Source organism: Castor canadensis, chromosome 15 (genome assembly GCF_047511655.1).
Source record: "Castor canadensis chromosome 15, mCasCan1.hap1v2, whole genome shotgun sequence".
Lineage (NCBI taxonomy): Eukaryota > Metazoa > Chordata > Mammalia > Rodentia > Castoridae > Castor > Castor canadensis.
The window spans coordinates 71,900,422-71,911,807 of NC_133400.1; the positions used below are offsets into that span (position 1 = coordinate 71,900,422).

General features: G+C 40.0%; 1 pseudogene; it reads left to right on the forward strand.

The window, feature by feature from the left end:
* On the forward strand, nt 1-10,103 carry LOC109703263 (cytoskeleton-associated protein 4-like; annotated as a pseudogene).
* The last annotated feature ends 1,283 nt before the right edge of the window (nt 10,104-11,386 follow it).

The following is an 11,386-nucleotide window of genomic DNA, read 5'->3' on the forward strand; positions in this document are numbered from 1 at the left end:
ATGGCTCCTCTATCTGTGCACTTGCCTGCAGTGTTTCTTGGTGGAGAAGTTAAAAGGTATTGATGGGGTTAGAGCTGAAGGAAGAAGGTGCTGTTCAGAAAACACCTGATCAGAAAAGAATCCTTACATGCTGAGGATTGCTGCATCAACTGCACATCCTTTTTACCCTTGTTCAGGGGCCAACCGGGATTAATTTAAGACTTCCTACTTTCTTTAATGCTATGTGTTGTGTTCTGCTTCTGAAAGCAGAGTACAGTGCATTTCTTTTATCCCCACAATGTGCATTTAGTGATAATGTCTCCAAGTCTGTTACTATTTTTACTTTTAAGTGTTGTGACTGGGTTGTGTGGCAAGTTAGTTACTTACCCGGTGATTTTCATGGGAATCTGAAAGAAGTCTCTGCTACTATTGTGCACTGGTAGTTTGGAATTCTATATTTGAGTATTTCCCTATATTAGCATCTTCCTTGATTTTAAGGATCTTGTATCATTTATGTAAAATAGACTAGATCTCTTTGGTTTGCTAATTGTCTTTATTTCATAAAGTTGATCTACTCAAAGAAGAAAAAAGTTTTCCTGATTTTTACTACTCTTCTCCCCTAGAAGAGTCTGATCATTTCACAAAACTGCTTCAGTTAGATTCTAGTTGTTTGACTAGCAGGATGATGCTAGATAGCTTTCATCTGTTCCATGGGCTTGGAGCGATTAATGTTTTCAACCTAGAGCAGCAACAGTACTCACACTGGGACTTCCTCTGTAGTCTCAGCCACCTTTCTTTAGGATCTCTGACTTTACAATTTCCTTTCTTTTTTCCCCTTTTCTCTTCCTTCCTTCCTCTCTTTCTCTCCCTCTCGCTCTCCCTCCCTCCCTCCCTTCCTCTTCCTTCCATCTTTTTTTCTTTGTACTCAGTCCTGGGAATTGAAACTAAGGGAGCCTTATGCATGCTGGCAAGTACCACTGAGCTACACCCCCAGAACAGTCACCCTGCTTTTATAACTCAAATCCAGATACCAATGCAACTATAGGCAGAATATAAATCAAATTTCTCTGAATTGAAAGATTACTATAATTGTTTATTTTTGAATTGATTATGTTCCAATAAAAATTAATTATACATTTGTAATTCTGCAGAGTATCTGTTAAGGCTAACACCATGTCTTACTTTATTCTATTAACATAAACTGAACAAATTACACTCAATATAAACATTTATAGCTTTCATATTGTTGTTTAAATTATAAATACAGTAATGCATAAGGCTCATTTCCTCTATCACTAAGATGCATAAATATAATGTCTTTAACCAACCATCCCTTTCTCTGCCATATTTGGTGTTCGTTTTGTAAATTCTTTTCACTCTTTTCCCTCTAATTGTATCACCTCTCTCTTCCTCATTTTCCATATCTGCTTTTCTCTCACCCTCATTTTTTTCTGTCCTTCCCCCAATACTATTTTCTGTAGCAGCAGAGAACAGCTTATCCCTGATAGGAGTATTTTGTGGTAGGGCATAAACATCACATATTTAGTGAAAGGAACTAGAATTGATTCTTGGTTCTACTAAATGTTGGGTGTCTTTGAAGGATAATCTAAATGAGCCTAAAGGAATCAAATGGGACAAACACAACCTGAGAAAGGCAATGTCATCTAAGGCACAGAAATGTCAACTATCTTCACACAGTGCTAACTGATGAAATTGGGATGTAAACACAAGCAGGTGGAACCACAGTTTCCAATGCTGATCGGTGCACTTTGTGGCCTCCCCAAGATCAGATACCTAAGGACATTTGAGTATATGACTCCTATTTTGTCTCTCAGGATGCCCCTGTGGTTGTTTATCTCTAATTTTAGTAGAGAGCTTTCTTTAGCACCTTCTTCCTCGCCACTCTTTCTTGATGCTATTTTGACTCCTTAGACTCCTTGCCTACCTCCTGAGGCCACCTGTCTTTGTTCTCTGCACTGCACTGGATCCCTTTGGTTGTGGATTGTGGTCATTTGGTTCCATTCAGCTCAGCTTCTGTTTGTGACCATGGTGATGGCTTCTCATTCTGGAGGCTGAAGATGGTAGAGAAAAAATAGTCCCTTGGTGTGTGGGAAAGTCCATCTTCTCTGCTAAGATAACCTGTTTCTCAGCTTTGGGTTCCATTTCCAAAGCCTCCCCTCAGTTTTCCTGTCAGATTCCCAAATGGGATTAAAGAAGGATACAGGCATATTGGCAGGATATTGGCAGTCACTTTATTGGGTGAATTTCCTTCCTGTTTTGGGCCTGAGACTACACATTTCCCAAATAAGGATATCATGCCCACCTCACAGGATCCTTGTAAATATTAGATTAAAAATATCTCACTCAAAACACCCAGGAAAGAAACAAGTATAAAAACAAGAGCCTCGGGAATGGCATCCATTCTTATTTCTTTTGACTAATAATCTTATGTGAATTGAAGCAATTTTCTTACCAACGGTGTTTCTGTATGGTTATTAGTATTCCCAGGATCCTGAAATATTTATTTCACTGAGACTTGATACCTATTCAAAGTGATCAGAAATGGTCCTGAATCTTACCATTTTTTTGTGCTTTTCCAGTTGTTACCATGAGGGGCTTGAAGTAACTGTAGGGATACGTTCTCATGATTTTACTTAAATGTAATTGCACAGCTTATCAGAAAATTGCACGAGATAACTAGCAAGAATATTTGAGTTCTTATTTAGGAGAGTGAATGTACTTTTCATAAATTTGCAAGAAATTGACATCACAGGTGTTGATTACCTACAGGTTGAAGCTTCCGTTTTGGTGTAGAAGTCATTACAAGTCAGACTCATGGGAACAATTTTTTAAAAAGCCAGGATTCATTTTAAACCAGTGTTTCTCAACCTCAGCACCACTGATGTACAAGGTTGCATGATTCCTTGCTGGGGTGGGAGTAGGGGGCAGTCCGTGCGTCGCAGGTTGCCTAGCAGCATCTTGATCTCTATCCTCTGATGCTAGTCATACTCTCTTAATTGTAACAACCAGAAATGTCTCTTGACATTGACAAGTGTACCCTGAGAATGGTGGGGGTGCAAAATCACCCTGGTTGAAAATCACAGCCATTAACTCACACCATATTTAATTTACCAGGAGCAGTTTAAAAAATTGAGTAAAGAATTCTCAGTAGGACAAAAGATACAAAGAGTGGCTTAGGATGGCCCATTCCTATTGACTTTACACTCAGGATGTTCTGGTCAAGATATTTTCCACAAAGTGAGAAGAAAACACCTACCATGCTCATGATTGCACTTTTGGAACCTCACTGCTTAAGAGCTCATTCCCAGGCATAGCAAAAAGCTCCTGATAACTGCAATTTATTTTGGAATCCAATACACCAATTTCCTCCTCACATCTTGAGCTATTGTTCTCCTTTTAGTATCACATGATCACATTTACTTCCCACCATTTCACAGCAACTATTTCTCCCAGACCCTATAAAGTTAAGGACTCAATATTATGCAATTAAATGGTTCTTTTTAAGACTGTGCAAAGCTCCATGGAATCATTTAAATAATGACTCATCACATTACCCTTCTTTGAAGCAAAACCCACTTTCCAATCCCCTATTTATTGCTTTCCAACCTAGAATGTCTGCGTTTACAATCCAAGTAGTCTGGAAAAACACAAACTCAACATATCTTTAAACCAGGAAAGGGCGAAGTTTAAGAGGTCATGAAGACATCAGAACTTGCAACAGATTTTTGATGCTGATTAATTTACATTTTTTATGAAGTTTCTTGCCTGTACTTTAATCCTAGAACCACACATCAAATGGCCCTAGAGCTATATATCAGAGTGCCACACCTATTTGGAGGAAGTCCTTGATGAGTGACTAAGACAAAGAACTTTTCTGGTCATAAGTGGTCTTTTAAAATGGGGCTGGCTTTCTGGAATAAATTTATCTCCTCTCTTACGTGCCTCTTTCCATCCAGACTTTGATGTCTGCTCTCATACTAAGGCCAGGAGGGATGATGAGGTTTGGATAATAAAATGTGAATGAAGGCTGTGCTCAGATTCAAGAATTTGCTGCCCATTTCAGGCTTTGCCACAGAACATAGAGACAACTGAAGCAGGAAGACATTTTGAAGTACTGTCAGTTATTGTCTGCCTATCCATAACTCCTGCCTTTCACCTAGACAAGAGAAGGATGAGGTCAGTCTGTTTGACAATCTAATTGCCTCTGAAAGGGCCACCATGTACCATCTAAACTCTATACCCTGTTGTCTTCCCAGCTCTCACCTCCTTTTCAGGCAACCACCATGTTTCATCCTTTAAAGTCATCAACCACAGTTCATATACCCCCCTTCTTCATGGCAGTACTTGGGTTTGAACTTAGGACCTTGTGCTTGCTAGGCAAGTACCTTATCCTCTGGGCCACACTCTCGGCTCTACAGGCTTTTGAAGGGAGTCTCTCTCAGGACTCATATTTTCATGCGTGTGTTACAGTTATTCATGTACAAATCTTAGGTCTTCCATTAGACAGTGAGATACTTCTGACACAAGGCTGTCTTCCTGCAGGCATCCAGCCCTTAGTTATAGCATCTGTCTTCCCTAAACAAAAGCCTGTGCTTGAAGTCACTCAGCATAGCTTCTACTTCAGGCTATCTCTAAGATTTAAGTCCTCCCAATCGTTATCCCTAAAGTCAGGATAAATACCCTGACTTCTTCCTTTTATGTATTGTGATTGTATCAGCAAATATTATTCAAGCAATAGTTCAATTGTACTTGTAGATCCCCAGGAAATCTGAATCAACAGATGGGTTTGTTCCTTCCTGTCCCTCCATTCTTTCCTTCATCCCTTTTCTTCCATCTTCCCTCCTGTCACTAAATATTTTGCTATCTACTCTTTCTTAGGTGCTAGGACTCAGTGATGAATAAGATCCAATCCTCACCTTCATAAAGCTTTCATCTTAGTGTGAATCTAAGTCTGATCTTAAAGATCTCAAAAGTAATTTGGTCACCTTCCTCCACTAAGGAAGGGTTGGTGGAGTCTGACAAGTAAGGAGCAGAGCTGACTGCTGTGGTTTGGATGAGTGTCCTCCAATGGTATTAACATATGTATTAAATATATATTAAAGGCTTGGTCCTTATGGTGGTGCTACTGGGAGGTGATAGGCACTTTTAGGAAGTGAGGCTTATAGAAAGTTATTGTCACTGTGGGCATGTCCCTGAAATGGGACTGTGAATTTGTGGTTTCTTCATTTCTTTTTTGCTTTCTGGTTAAGAGTGAGCAGTTTGTTCTACCATATGCTTTCACCATTGCCATCTGGACCCTGGATCAGATGCCAAAAACAATGGGTGGGTCCACCTATCTTGGACAGGAACCTCCAGACTGTGAGCTCATAAACCTTTTCTTTTTTTAAGTTAATTATCTCAGGTCTGTCATTATTGTAATGGAAAGCTGACAAATTCATTGACCATCATACCTGTTTGGGGTGCCACTGTTCTGAGTGAGTTCTTTCTGATGATACACTTATACCAGCTACTTAGTGTAGTATCCTCTGTTTCTCATCCCATGAGAGAACTGGGTGCAGACACAGCCTCTCACAGAAAGATGGAGCCACCTGGAACAGCTTACATTGTTTTACAAAATTATTTCTTGCATTTCCTCTTTTCAAGATCCCAATAATCCTAAGAACTATGCTTCAAAGTGCTAACCTTACTTGAAAAGAGTTCCTGTCAATCTCATGAGTAACTGAAGCACAAAGATTTTGAAGTCATAAGAAAACAGTAGACTTGATCTCACAAGACAGCTGATTTGTCATCTCCTATATTCTTTTACCAACATTATGAAAAAACTGTTGCTTTAAGAAAAGATACCCACTAGGGTTAGGGATGTAGCTCAGTACTAGAGTGCTTGCCTAGCATGTGCCAGCCCCTGGGTCACATCCCTAGCACTGCAAAATAACCAAAAAAAAAAAAAAAAGATGGAAAATATGCCCAGCAAAGCTAGTTATATTCAGCAGAGAAATAAGGGCTTATTGAACCCTGCCAGTTGAAACACATGGAAGATTTTGTTTAAAAAAAGCCTTTCCTAATGTGAATTCCTAGTCTGTCAATAGAAATGTAAATAATTGCATATGTGATGTCTTACGTTTGGACTTTCTACAAACAGTAAAATTACTTCTATTTTTGTGATCAAACAATAGACATTTTAAAACCGGCATCTTAGAAATCCATGGAAGAAAAAGTTGGCAAATTAAAGGCAGAATGATTCCGTGTCATTATAAGAAAAGAAAATGAGTTTCTGCAAAGATACATTCTGTTTTCTGTTTGAGAAACAAATCTCCTAAATAAGCAAGTATTTTTTATTGAAATATTCAGAAATAGGGCACAGTTTTCCTATTTGGTGACAGCATGTCTTTTATAATGATGCTGTGTGATAAGGCTTTGGTGAAGAATAGGTTTTTCTGTGCCTCAGCTGAGCTAAATTTATTGAGAAAACATAAGGAGCCACTATTATAAACAAAGGCACATAATACACTCAGGTCACTCATCATATTTTCTTAAATGTTTTTCCATGCTACTTTCCCTACCTACATCCTTTCCGTGAAAATTGTTTAGTCCTGTTTGTTTCTCTTTGGTTTTATTTTAGTCCCAGATGAGCATTTCCAAGGTCACCATATCAAGAGAGATTTATTCCAGTCACCTCATTCAATCTGCTACACATGCTGTAAGAATAGTACCTAACCTTTTTGTTCCTACCAGCCTTATCTTATAACTGTAGAGCAACCTTGCCCCAAGTGTCTCCTTTCCCAGAATCATTTTGGTACCAGATATAAAGAGACATCTAGTTACATCCTGAATTGGGGAGACCCCCTTAGATGTTTCATATACCTGTTGTCAACATGACAACAATTTATTCTTAATTTAAATGATATGAAATAATGAATCTAGTAATATTTTTCCCTAGTGTCAGGTAAATGAGTCATTAACATCCCTCATACTGTGTATTTACAAGTAAGAAACAATAACCCTTCCAAGTAACACATTCTCAGCAGTTTTACAGCAGGGCAAAGAGATGGTACCAAAGTCACAGAGGTGACACCTGGAGAAGGATTTAAAAAAGGATGGTGGGATTCATGATACAATTTTATATTTGTAAAATGAAAAAATATTGCTCTCATTATGTACATTGAAGACATAAAATTCTATATTGTTTGGCTGGATGGATGTAAGTAAACAAAACACTGTATAAAAACCACAGTACATTACAATTCAGCATTTCTCTGCTGTACATTTGATGTTTGTGGAGGAAGCTACAAGATACCTGTGATTCTGCCTCTCCCTGACCCTTGTTCCTCTACTGATTAGGAGGTCCTATTCATTGTCCTCTTGAGTATTTCTCCACACCACCCCTTGTTATTACAGTGTAGATGAACCACTGTCCTAGGCTGTCTCATTTTCCCTTCTCACCACCTCTTCAGAATGATACTTTCTGAATGATACTTGGCAGACAAACACAACTAGTCTCTCACATCTGCAAGTGCTCTGTGTATACATGTGAGCATGTATCCAAAGTATAGGAAAGATAGGACCCTACAAATACTTAACAACATGGCATATTATCATTCTGTGTCAAATTTGTCAATTTTATGGACAAATTGGGACACTGATGATGATCTGTCAGAACTGTGCTTCTCAAACCATCTGAAGGGTCATTTAAAACAAAATTCTGTTCAGGTGTTGTGGCTCACACCTGCAATCCTAGCTACCTGGGAGGCAGAGATAGAATGGTGGTGCAGATAGGCCCAGGCATAAAGCAAAAGCCTATCTCAAAAATAACCAAAGCAAAAAGGACTGGTGGAGTGGCTCAAGTAGTAGAGCACCTGCCTAGCAAGCACAGGGCCCTGGCCTTACCCTGCAGTGCTTCCAACTAAACAAAAACAAAACAACAAAACAATCCATGTTGATCAATGCTTTATAAATTAGAATACATCATGAATTACTAGAAAAAGAACTTTAATAATTCTTTATACAATAGAATATCTTGTATAAAAACTGTTGATTCAGTAGATATAAAAATATGGAGGAGAGAAAAGTAATATACTTTTCCAGCCCACCATAAAGCTTATGTCTGATTTCTTTATAACAAAAGACAGATTAACAAGAGAAAATCATGACCAAATCATTTAACATAAGTTTTATGGGACACGGAAGTCTTCAGAAATGAAGACTCTATGACCCAGTGAAAACTCTATTTTTATGCTCAGGTTTGATGAATAAAATGGACAGTCATGTAGAAGTAAGAATGAAAAGAGGATATGCCCTAAGGATAAAAAACTGGGGGAAGAGGACTTACTAGTCCTGTTGGTTCAGGTTTTTCTTGGTCTTTCTTGGTAACAATACTTTCTTCAAGAGAGAAGAAAATTCCTTCTGGTCCTCAGTTTCCTTCAGCTTATAGTGCTCAGTATGCAGAGGGGCCTCATTTCAGAGACAGTGTTTCCTACACTGCCTTGACTGCTTTAGTGTTTCTAAATCCTCACTTTGCATATCTATCTTACTGGAGGGGCCACACAGGGAGCAGAACTGTATGATAAAGTACTTGGAAAACAGCTTGGAGGTTCCTCAAAAAAAGAAAAAGTAGAAATACTATACAATCCAGTGATCCCACTCCCGGGTATATTTCCAAAGGAAATGAAGTCAGCGTTCAGAAGAGATAGATTTACAGCCAGGTTTATTGTGGCATTGCTCATAATAACCAAGGTTCCCACTTAAAAAAATGAATGGGTTTTAAAAAATAAATAAATAAACATGCTGTAGGCAGGACCTCACAGAGAAAGTCCTGAAACAAAGACAGAGTACAATCAACTGATCAATGAGGTTCTGAAAAAGCTGCAGAATGAGATTCTCAGAGGCCTCTCAGATGGGGTCTACGTGGTAAAGGATGTGGGGAGTGAGAGTTCACGTCCCTTGAGAACACTGCGGAGGAGCGGCTGACAGAGCTCACCAAGTCCATCAATGACAGCATCACCATCTTCACTGAAGTCCAGAAGAGGAGGCAGAAGGAAATTAAGATGTAAAAACCAAGGTTGCCTCCCTGGAAGAATGCATGGAGTATAAGCGGGACTTGAAAGCCTTAAGGGAAGTGGTGGAGGAGGTACAGACTTCTGCAAAGTCCAGGGAGAAGGACATCGAGGCCCTCAATGTCCTTGCAGGTCATGGAGTCTGATGTCTACACAGAGGTCTGGGAGCTGGTGAGCCTCAAGCAGGAGCAGCAGGTGTTCAAGGACAGGGAGCGTCTTGCCCTGCAGATGCTCACTAAGTAGAAGCTCCTCCAGTCTGAGGAGATCAGGAGGCTGGAGGAAGAGCTACGCCAACTGAAGGCTGAGGTCCACAGGCCAGAGGGAGATGGTGTCTTCAAAAACTCAGATGCCTTAGATGTGCTCCAGAAAAAGAGTCAGGGACTGGACTCTAGGCTGCTGACTGTAGAGGAAGGAGTCCATTCTGTGCAGGTGGCTTCTGTATGCCAGACAGAGAGCCAGGAGTATGAACAGTGCCTGGCCGTGCTGCAGGGGCACCTGGAAGGCTTGGGGTCCTCATCTGAGGCAAACAAGAACGGCCTGGGCTGAGGTGGTGAGGAGTTTGGGGAGGCCCAGCTGGCACTCAACAGTGATGTGGAGGACCTGAAGAGAAGCATGAGTGAGCTTCCCAGAACTGTGCATCACTGCAGAAGGTGCAAGAGCAGGTGCACATGCTGCTCAGTCAGAACCAAGCCCAGGGCCTCATGTGTGTCTGCCTCCTCGGGACATCCTGGGCAGACTTTCTTCTCTAGACAACCTGAAAGCCTCAGTGAGCCAAGTGGAATCGGACTTGAAAATGCTCAGGTCTGCTGTGGACAGTTTGGTCACTTAAGAAATTAAAATCAACAAGAGCAACTTGGCATCATCGAGGGCTTACTAGATAACCTGAGGAATGATCTCGATAGATTGTTAGTGAAAGTTGAAAAATTCATAAGAAGAGCTAAAGGAGTTGTGTGCAGGGTGGCAATTTGTAGTTCAATTTTTCATGATCAAAAATGTGTTCTTTCCTCCTACGTGCCCTTCCCCAGTTTCTTGTCTCCCCTTGAAGAACGATAGTCAGCATTTGAACACCAGGCATTGTGTCCTGTACCCAGTTAATTCATTTGCAATTGTTGCCACATATATTGTTTTCTTAAGTCCACTGCTTCTGTGTTTGGTTAGTCTCCTAAAGGACCAGCCCTCATGTGTAAGAGGTGGCTTTTAGAAGGGATGTGTCTCTTGTCAGAAAAATGACAATGGCTTCAACTGGGGATTAACAGAAGCAGACTAACTCCAACCTCAAAAATCTGTCTGACAGATTTCAAGTTAAAAACAAAAAAAAGAGCAGGGGCGGGGTGCTTTTTTTTCTAATTGTCTAAAGAAAATTAATTTTACTTATTTTTTATATTCTTGGCTGAAGTTTTTATAAGCTGTCTCACTTGTCTTCCACTTAAAACTGGTTGAAACTCATAGATGTCAGCTCTGAATGGAGAGGGGAAGGCCCCTCATCTTCATTTTAAAAGAATCAGCTACTGGAGGGTCACTTCTTCAGGTTGGGGTGTCTTTTCCATTCACAAGTCCTCTAGTGATATCAAAGATAACTACGCAAAGAATCCAGAGGGTTCTGAATGTGAACCAGTGCCCAGAAGTGGTGCCCTTCTTGACCTCTGCCCCTGGTTACTGACCTGACCTGTATTACCAAATAATGATAGGTTTAGGGTTCCAGAATGGAGAGTCTTTGGGTTTTCCAAGAAATGTATTCTGAGAACTGTCCACAAAAGAATGGGTGTCACCGTGGGGAAATGTAGGCCAGATCTTTTTATTTTAAATGGTGTCCATGAAGAAGTCTGCTGTGGGCTGACCACATCTGTCACTGAAGATCTTGTGCACTACATGTCTGTAATTGTTTGCTGTGTCTCTTTCCCTTTGAGCTATATTGTTCTTTAATGACTGTCTTGCCCTTCCAAAAGAAAAAAAAGCTGAAAAGTTAAAGAAAAAAAGGTTATTTAGCTTTAGTTTACTGTGAAATGAACTGCATGGCTTATTTACAGTATTTTTAATTCTTAATAAACACTTGAGCTTTGTTACCAAAAATAAAAAAAAAATGCTAAACATACCCGTTAGAATATCATGCAGCCATATAGAAGAATGAGATCATGTCATCTGCAAGAAAATGGATGAAAGGGAGCATCATGTTAAGTGTAATAGCCAGACAGGGAAAGACAAGTATCATGTTTTCTCTCATATGTGGAAATGGAAAAAAAAAAAAAAGAAAGACCAGAAAGTAGAAGAGGGACTCAAAAGAGAGACGGGGGAGGAAGAGGAAAGGGTAGGAAAAAGGAGGGTGGATAGGATCAAAG